The sequence below is a fragment of the Ovis canadensis genome, chromosome 17 (assembly GCF_042477335.2).
Source record: "Ovis canadensis isolate MfBH-ARS-UI-01 breed Bighorn chromosome 17, ARS-UI_OviCan_v2, whole genome shotgun sequence".
Classification (NCBI taxonomy): domain Eukaryota; kingdom Metazoa; phylum Chordata; class Mammalia; order Artiodactyla; family Bovidae; genus Ovis; species Ovis canadensis.
In genome coordinates, this window is record NC_091261.1 from 40,193,108 (window position 1) to 40,200,608 (window position 7,501).

At 41.0% G+C, this 7,501-nt stretch overlaps 2 pseudogenes; both read right to left on the minus strand.

The window, feature by feature from the left end:
* Window positions 1-5,513: 5,513 nt before the first annotated feature.
* Window positions 5,514-6,725, minus strand: LOC138422475 (ferritin heavy chain pseudogene; annotated as a pseudogene).
* Window positions 6,726-6,867: 142 nt separating this feature from the next.
* Window positions 6,868-7,046, minus strand: LOC138422985 (U2 spliceosomal RNA; annotated as a pseudogene).
* Window positions 7,047-7,501: the final 455 nt, after the last annotated feature.

The window sequence follows — 7,501 nt, forward strand, 5'->3', positions numbered from 1 at the left end:
GTTGCCCCTCTATATGTGGGATCTTCCCAGACAAGGAATCTAACCCATGTCCCCTGCACTGGCAGGCAGATTCTTAACTGCTGGACCACTGGGGAAGTCCCAAGTTTGTTTGTTTTTTTAACTACCTATAAAATAACATTTTTAAAAAAGATTCTTAAACTAGATATATTGAGCCATTATTACCTCCTATTGGAGAGCCTTAGACTCTGTTTATTGTAATAATTGCTTTAATAATGAGCTAATTCTAAGGTAAGTAGTAAATGCTTCCACTTATCTCTAACCTTCAATGTAGGGTCAATGATAATGTGCTTTGCTCCTTCACTTCACTTAATACAACTGAGGTATTCAATGTTAGATAAAGTGAGAATAAAAGCACCTTTAGAAAAAAATTGCTTTTTTTTTTTTAACCTTATCTGTATCATACAAATAGGTGAAAACACTGTGCTTATCATAGCTTCAAAACAAAACTAGGCTACCTTTCAGCCAGATTGCCATTCCTAAGAAGGTAGATCGCTCCACTTTTATGTAGGTTTTAACACACTAGTTTAATGAAAGTGAAAGAGGAGACTGAAAAAAACTGGCTTAAAACTCAACACTCAAAAAATGAAGATAATGGCATTCAGCCACATCACTTCATGGCAAATAGATGAGGAAACACTGTAAACAGTGACAGACTTTATTTTCTTGGGCTCCAAAATCACTGCAGATGGTGACTACAGCCATGAAATTAAGAGATGCTTGCTCCTGGGAAGAAAAACTATGACAAACCTAGACAACATATTAAAAAGCAGAGACATTACTTCACTGACAAAGGCCCATCTAGTTAAAGCTATGGTTTTTCCAGTAGTCATGTATGGATGTGAGAGTTGGACTGTGAAGAAAGCTGAGCATTGAAGAATTGATGCTTTTGAACTATAGTGTTGGAGAAGACTTCTTAAGAGTCCCTTGGAGATCAAACCAGTCAATCCTAAAGAAAATCAGTCCTGAATATTCATTGGAAGAACTTATGCTGAACCTGAAGCTCCAAGACTTTGGCCACCTGATGTGAAGAACTGACTCATTGTAAAAGATCTTGAAGCTGGGAAAGATTGAAGGCAGGAGGAGAAGGTGACGACAGAGGATGAGATAGTTTGATGGCATCATCAGCTCAATGGACATGAGTTTGAGCAAGCTCTGGAGTTGGTGATGGACAGGGAAGCCTGGTGTGCTGCAGTCCATGGGGTTGCAAAGCGTCAAACATGACTGAGCAACTGAACTGAACCAAAAATGGGAACTTTCAAAAGTTTAAGTGTCTTGCTTGAAAACTCTCAGCCAGTTATGCCTAGAGTTGACATTCAACAACTGTCTGAACTGTCTGCCTTTCCTGCCACACTATTTACTCTTTGTGCTTTTACAATAACTTGAAATAACACAAATAATAGTTAAGTAATATTTAATCTTTTAAAAAATGTTTTAAAAGTATAAGCTCAAGGAAGCATACCTTTTTCTGTTCCAGTTTTCAAAGAACAGATTTTCAAATAGTAGGGTATACAACAAATTAATAACCCTTCTGAATTTTTCATAACAGTTAGATTAATATTAGTATAGCTTTATGAATACTGGCACAAATTCAAGTTCAAATCAGTGGTTGACATAAGAAGAAGTAAACTTTGTAGAGAAATTAAGGAAAAAATTTTAATCACCTTTTTAATATTTACCATAGTTTATTATTGGTAAGTTAATAAATATGCACTGTGTACTTACTGTGATCCAGTGGCTGGGCTAGACCCTGGGAATACACTGGTGAACCTGGTCACTGGTCAGCTCTGAAACTTATACATAAAGGCAGAATGCACAGTACAGTAGCTTTCACACCTTGTGACTATATATATATATAATTGAGTCAAAAGCTTCAAAACCAGTACTTATCCTTACTAAATGAGTAAGGATTTATCCTATTCCATTTTAATTTTTTTCAAGAAGCCCTAAATTTCTTGACATAGGTACATACAGATTGTAACCTACAGTTAAAAAAGAAATGACAGTGGCACCGGTAAAAATGAAAGTAGACTGCCTGCTCAGTCGTTTCAGTCATGTCTGACTATTTGTGACCCCGTGAACCCCTCCAGGCTCCTCTGTCCGTGGGATTCTCCAGGCAAGAATACTTCGGTGGCTTGCCATGCCCTCTTCCAGGGGATCTTCTCAACCCAGGGATTGAACTTGTGTCTCCTCCAACTCCTGTATTGGCAGGTGGTTTCTTTACAGCTAGTACCCCTGGGAAGCCCATAACTAGATTATTGTTGTTGAGTCATCTGTGTTCAAATAGCCAGGCGGTTTCTTTACAGCTAGTACCCCTGGGAAGCCCATAACTAGATTGTCGTTGTTCAGTCATCTGGGTTCAAATAGCAGCTCTGCCACTTCCTAACAGTTGTTGTTGTTCTGTCACTCAGTTGTGTCTGACTCTTTGCAACCCCATGCACACCAGGCACCCCTGTCCTTCACCATCTCCCGGAGCTTGCTCAAACTCCTGTCCATCAAGTTGGTGATGCCATCCAACCATCTCATCCTCTGTCATCCCCTTCTCCACCTACCTTCAGTCTTTCCCAGCACCAGGGTCTTTTCCAATGAGTTACTTCTTTGCATTAGGTGGCCAAATTATTGAAGCTTCAGCGTCAGCATCATTTAATTTTAATTGGTTTATGTTGTGTTCACCATTTAATTTTAATTGGTTTATTTTTTCAAAAGTTGTGCCCTGCCCCCTTCCCTCCTGTTTCATTTATGGTCCACCTTAAACTGTCCTAGTGCCTGTGGATGTTTCATTTAGCTTGCTATGTGTAACAATGAGCCTATACTGCAGTTCAAGGTTTAGTGGAAGATGACTCATCTGCCTTCTTGAACCTATTTCGTTCTAATCAGTTTATGTCACGTCCTTGGGCCATATCATTCTTTTAAATGTTATGCCCTGCCCTCCTCCCCTCCTGTTTTATTACTATTATAATAATTATTATTAGAGGCAACTAACAAAGAGCAAACAAACTCAATAATTGCAGATTATTGATAAATGTTATGAAGGAAACAAATAAGGTAAAATTTAACTAAGAATTAAAGGATGAGAAGAAACAGGCTCTGGGACAAGTATTTTGTTAAAATGAAAGAAGTTTGGTGTTAAGGACTGAAAGAAGATGAGTGAAGAGGGCGTGTTTTTACTGAGGCCTGGTAAGAGGACTGTAGCTAGGACACAATAAAGCATGGGTTGGAGAGATTGGAGAGAAAGCCTAAGGCAAACCTGCAGCTTCCAGAGGTGGTGAAAGTCAAAGTGTTAATTGTTCAGTCAGGTCTGATTCTTTGTGACCCCATGGACTGTAGCCTTCCAGGCTCCTCTGTCCATGGAATTCTCCTGGCAAGAATACTAGAATGAATTGCCATTCCCTTTTCCAGGGGCTCTTTCTGATCCAGGGATTGAACCTAAGTCTCCTGCATTGCAAGCGGATTCTTTTCCATCTGAACCACCAGGGAAGCTATAAGTGGTAGGGCTTGAATTTTATTCTCAGAGTAAAAGGAAGCCACCAAAAGGTTTCTATCATTGAAAACAATTGCTGCAATATGGAAAATAAAGGGAGACGGGCGTGGCAAAAGCCAAAAAAGTGATTGTGGCAGTCCAGGAATGAAACATTGGTCTGGATTCAAGTTGTGGCAGTATGTATGGCAGTAGAGTGACTTAAGATTCATCTTGGAAATAGGACTTGCTGATCTAATAGCTGTTCGAAGAGGGATAAAGAAAAAAATCAAGTTCTAAATTTCTCCCTAGAATAACTGATAGGGGTTGAGATAGGAATGTGGGTATAGACACTTTGCCTCATCTTCTTAGTATCCTTAGCATGTAATTAAGTCAGAGAAATTTTTAAGAATTGATCGAGAGTAAAATCAGAGAGAATCAAAATGTGAGGAATAAACGTGAAAATCAGGTTCAACCTCTTTAGAAATTAGGGGAAAGCATGGGAATTCCCAGGCAATTTAGTGGCTAGGACTCCCGATTTCCACTGCAGGGGTCACTGGTTGATCCCTGGTTGGAGATCTAAGATAAGAGCTTTGTGGCATGGCAGAAAAAGAAGTCAGGAAAATACAAGTTAAAACCACTATAACCCATCAGTGTGGCTACAAAAAGGTCTGATAGTTTCAAAATTATTGATGAAGATGGGGATTAATGAGAACTTTTATACAGTAGTAATATAAATTAGCACAACCATTTTGGAAATCTGTTTGCCAGTACGTAGTATGGTTGAACATGAACATATCTCTGACCCAAGCATTTTACTCCTATGTATATACCCAACAGAAACTGGTGCACCAAAAGACATGAACCAAATGTTCATAGCAGCATTAGTTTGGTTTTGGGGGTGCTGGGGTGCAGGGGAGGGGTATGCCATGGGGCAGGTAGGGGATAGAACCTGTGTCTCCTGCAGTGGCAGTCCAGAGTCCTAACCACCAACCAGGGAATTCCTACTAGTATTTCTTGCAATGAGAGTAGTTTTGAATTTGAACATCTCAAAGTTGTGAACATATCTGTCCACCATAAAGTACACAGGCATGAAGATACCTCCTAACTCTTACTCTCCATTGCTCTTGAGTCTACGATGACCAAACCTGTCTTTCCATCAAAATTTGCCTATTGAGGACTTCCCTGGTAGTACAGTGGATAAGAATCTGCCTGCCAATGCAGGGGACATGGGTTCAATTCCTAGTCAGGGAAGATTCCACATGCTGTGGAGCAACTAAGCCTGTGTGCCCACAACTACTGAGGCTGCATGCTGTGACTACTGAAGCCCATGTGTCTAGAATCTGTGCTCTGTAACAAGAGAAGCCGCAGAAGTGAGAAGCCCATGCTGTAACTGGAGAAAGCCTGCACAAAGCAAAGAAGACTCAGTGCAAATCAAAAATAAATAAATATATATATATTTTTTTTAATTTGCCTATACAGAAGGGATTTAAGGATTATCTTGATCAGGACTTGGCTAACTGTAACCTCTGGATCAAATCCTGTCCACCACTTATTTCATTACAGGTGCAGTATAAGAGTAGTTTTACATTTTAAAATTTTAATTTTTTATTTTATATTATAGTTCATTTATAGTGTTGTGTTAGTTTCAGGTATACAGCAAAGTGATTCAGTTACACTTATTCTTAGATTCTTTTCCCATGTGGGTTATTACAGAATACTGACTGGCTTTTACATTTTTTCCCTCTTTTTTGTTCCTTTTTTTTGGATCTTTGGATTTTTTTAAAGATAAAATTGTACATATTTAACGTATATAGTATGATGGTTTGATATACATAAGCATAGCAAAATGACACTTCAGTCAAGCTAATTAATATAGTTTTTCCTCACATAGTTACCGTATATTTTTTATGATGATAGCACTTAAAATTTATGCTTTTAGCAAATTTCCAGTATTTGATAGTATTGTTTTTTTTTAAAAAAATCCATTTATTTTTTTGGCTGTGCCAGGTCTTAGTTGTGGCAAGCAGGATTTTTTGTTTGTTTGTTTTGGTACTAAGTTTATTTGAAGGAATAGTATTAAAGAACTTAAGTAGATGTTTTGGTACAACTTATAGAAAAGATGAATATAACCCAAATATGCATGTACTGCCTTGGTGACCAGGGAAGTCACCCCTGTGGCTACGGGAAGCCAGCCTGAGGGTTAGCTCTCACTGTGTCGCAGGGTGTGCTTGTCAGAGAGATACTCTGCCATGCCAGATCCAGGGGCCCAGATCTTGCACAGATTGGTTTTGTGGTCACCAAATTATTTGATGGCTTCCACCTGCTCGTTCAGGTAATGAATCTCAATGAAATCACACAGATGGGGGTCATTTTTTTCAGTGGCCAGTTTGTGCAGTTCCAGTAGTGGCTGATTCACACTTCTTTCCAAGCACGGGGCACATTCCATTGCTTTCAGCCCCTTCTCCCAGTCATCACGGTCTGGTTTCTTGCTATCCTGAAGGAAGATTCGGCCACCTCGTCGGTTCTGCAGCTTCATCAGTTTCTCAGCATATTCCCTCTCTTCATGAGATGGGTGAAGAAAGTATTTGGCAAAGTTCTTCAAAGCCACATCACCGCGGTCAAAATAGTATGACACGGACAGGTAGACATAGGAGGCGTAGAGTTCCAGGTTGATCTGGTGGTTGATGGCGGCCTCCGAGTCCTGGTGGTAGTTCTGGCGCATCTGCGACGGGGATGCGGTCGTCATCGCAGGCGGCTGAGAAGAGGCGGTGGTGAAGGCAGCTGTGCGGCACTGGAGCAGCGGCGGGGACCTTGGGTCGGTAGGAGGGCGCTGTCAGGTGGTGAGGAGGGCTGGCTCTGCGTGGCCCGGCCGGGGCGGGGACGAGCAAGCGTGGGAGGAGCTACCGGGTTCCCTTCAAGCACCGTTGGCGCCGGAAACCCCGGCAACTCTCCACGAAGACTGTCCATGCAGGAATTTCAGTTGCAGCATGGGAACTCTTAGTTGTGGCGTATGGGACCAGGGATTGAACCAGGGGCCCCTGCTTTGAAAGCCGAGTCTTAGCCACCGGATCACCAGGGAAGTCCTTGATACAATATTAAGAACTGTAGTCATCATGTTGTATATTAGATCTAGACTTAATAAGACTAACTTTTGAACTACTTTTCCTTATTCACTTTACTCTCCCTCCCCCCACCCCACCCTCCACCCCTACCAGACTCAGTTATTTGCTTGTCTTCCAGCAACTGTCAGGAAGGCTTACAAGTAATGCAGGAAAACCTGAGAAAATCAAATTCCTGAGCTAACTTGCAGACAGCTTACAATGAAAACCCCACTCCAGGACAGGAAAGGGCCAGCTTCTGCCTTTTCGTACTTCAAAAATTGCCCCCGAGGGGGGCGCACTGTTTCTGAAAGTACTGCAGTATCAGGTCGTGAACAGAGCAAGTTCCTATTTCAACTCTCTGCTTCAAAAATCCATTTAATATATTGTTCTCGGATAGAGGATGTATCAGATATTAAACTGATAAAAACATACTACACTTGATCTTAGCCAGAAGGCTGAGAAGCCATAAATTCACTTTTACATATGATAATGGCTGGGGTCAATAGCTATTAGCTTGGAATTTGACCTCCATCAATGTAATAATGGAGAAGGAAATGGCAACCCACTCCAGTGTTCTTGCCTGGAGAATCCCAGGGACGGGGGGGGCCTCATGGGCTGACGTTATGGGGTCGCAGAGAGTCGGACACGACTGAAGCAACTTAGCAGCAGCAGCAGCAATGTAATAATAGCATATTGCACAAAATTTAGAAGTCTAGAATATATTTGATGCAAGCTTTAAAAATGTTGGACCTTAGACATCTTGTCGAGGTTCCCCCTCCAAGAAAACCAAAGCCATAAAGTCAATTGTATATTTGAGCAGCTTTTCAGAATAAAAATCTAGCTCCTTCTGGCCTCAACACCTTTTCTAACCAAATCTTTCAGCCTAAAGGCCTGAATCTTAATTTTCCTCTTAACTTGTTAT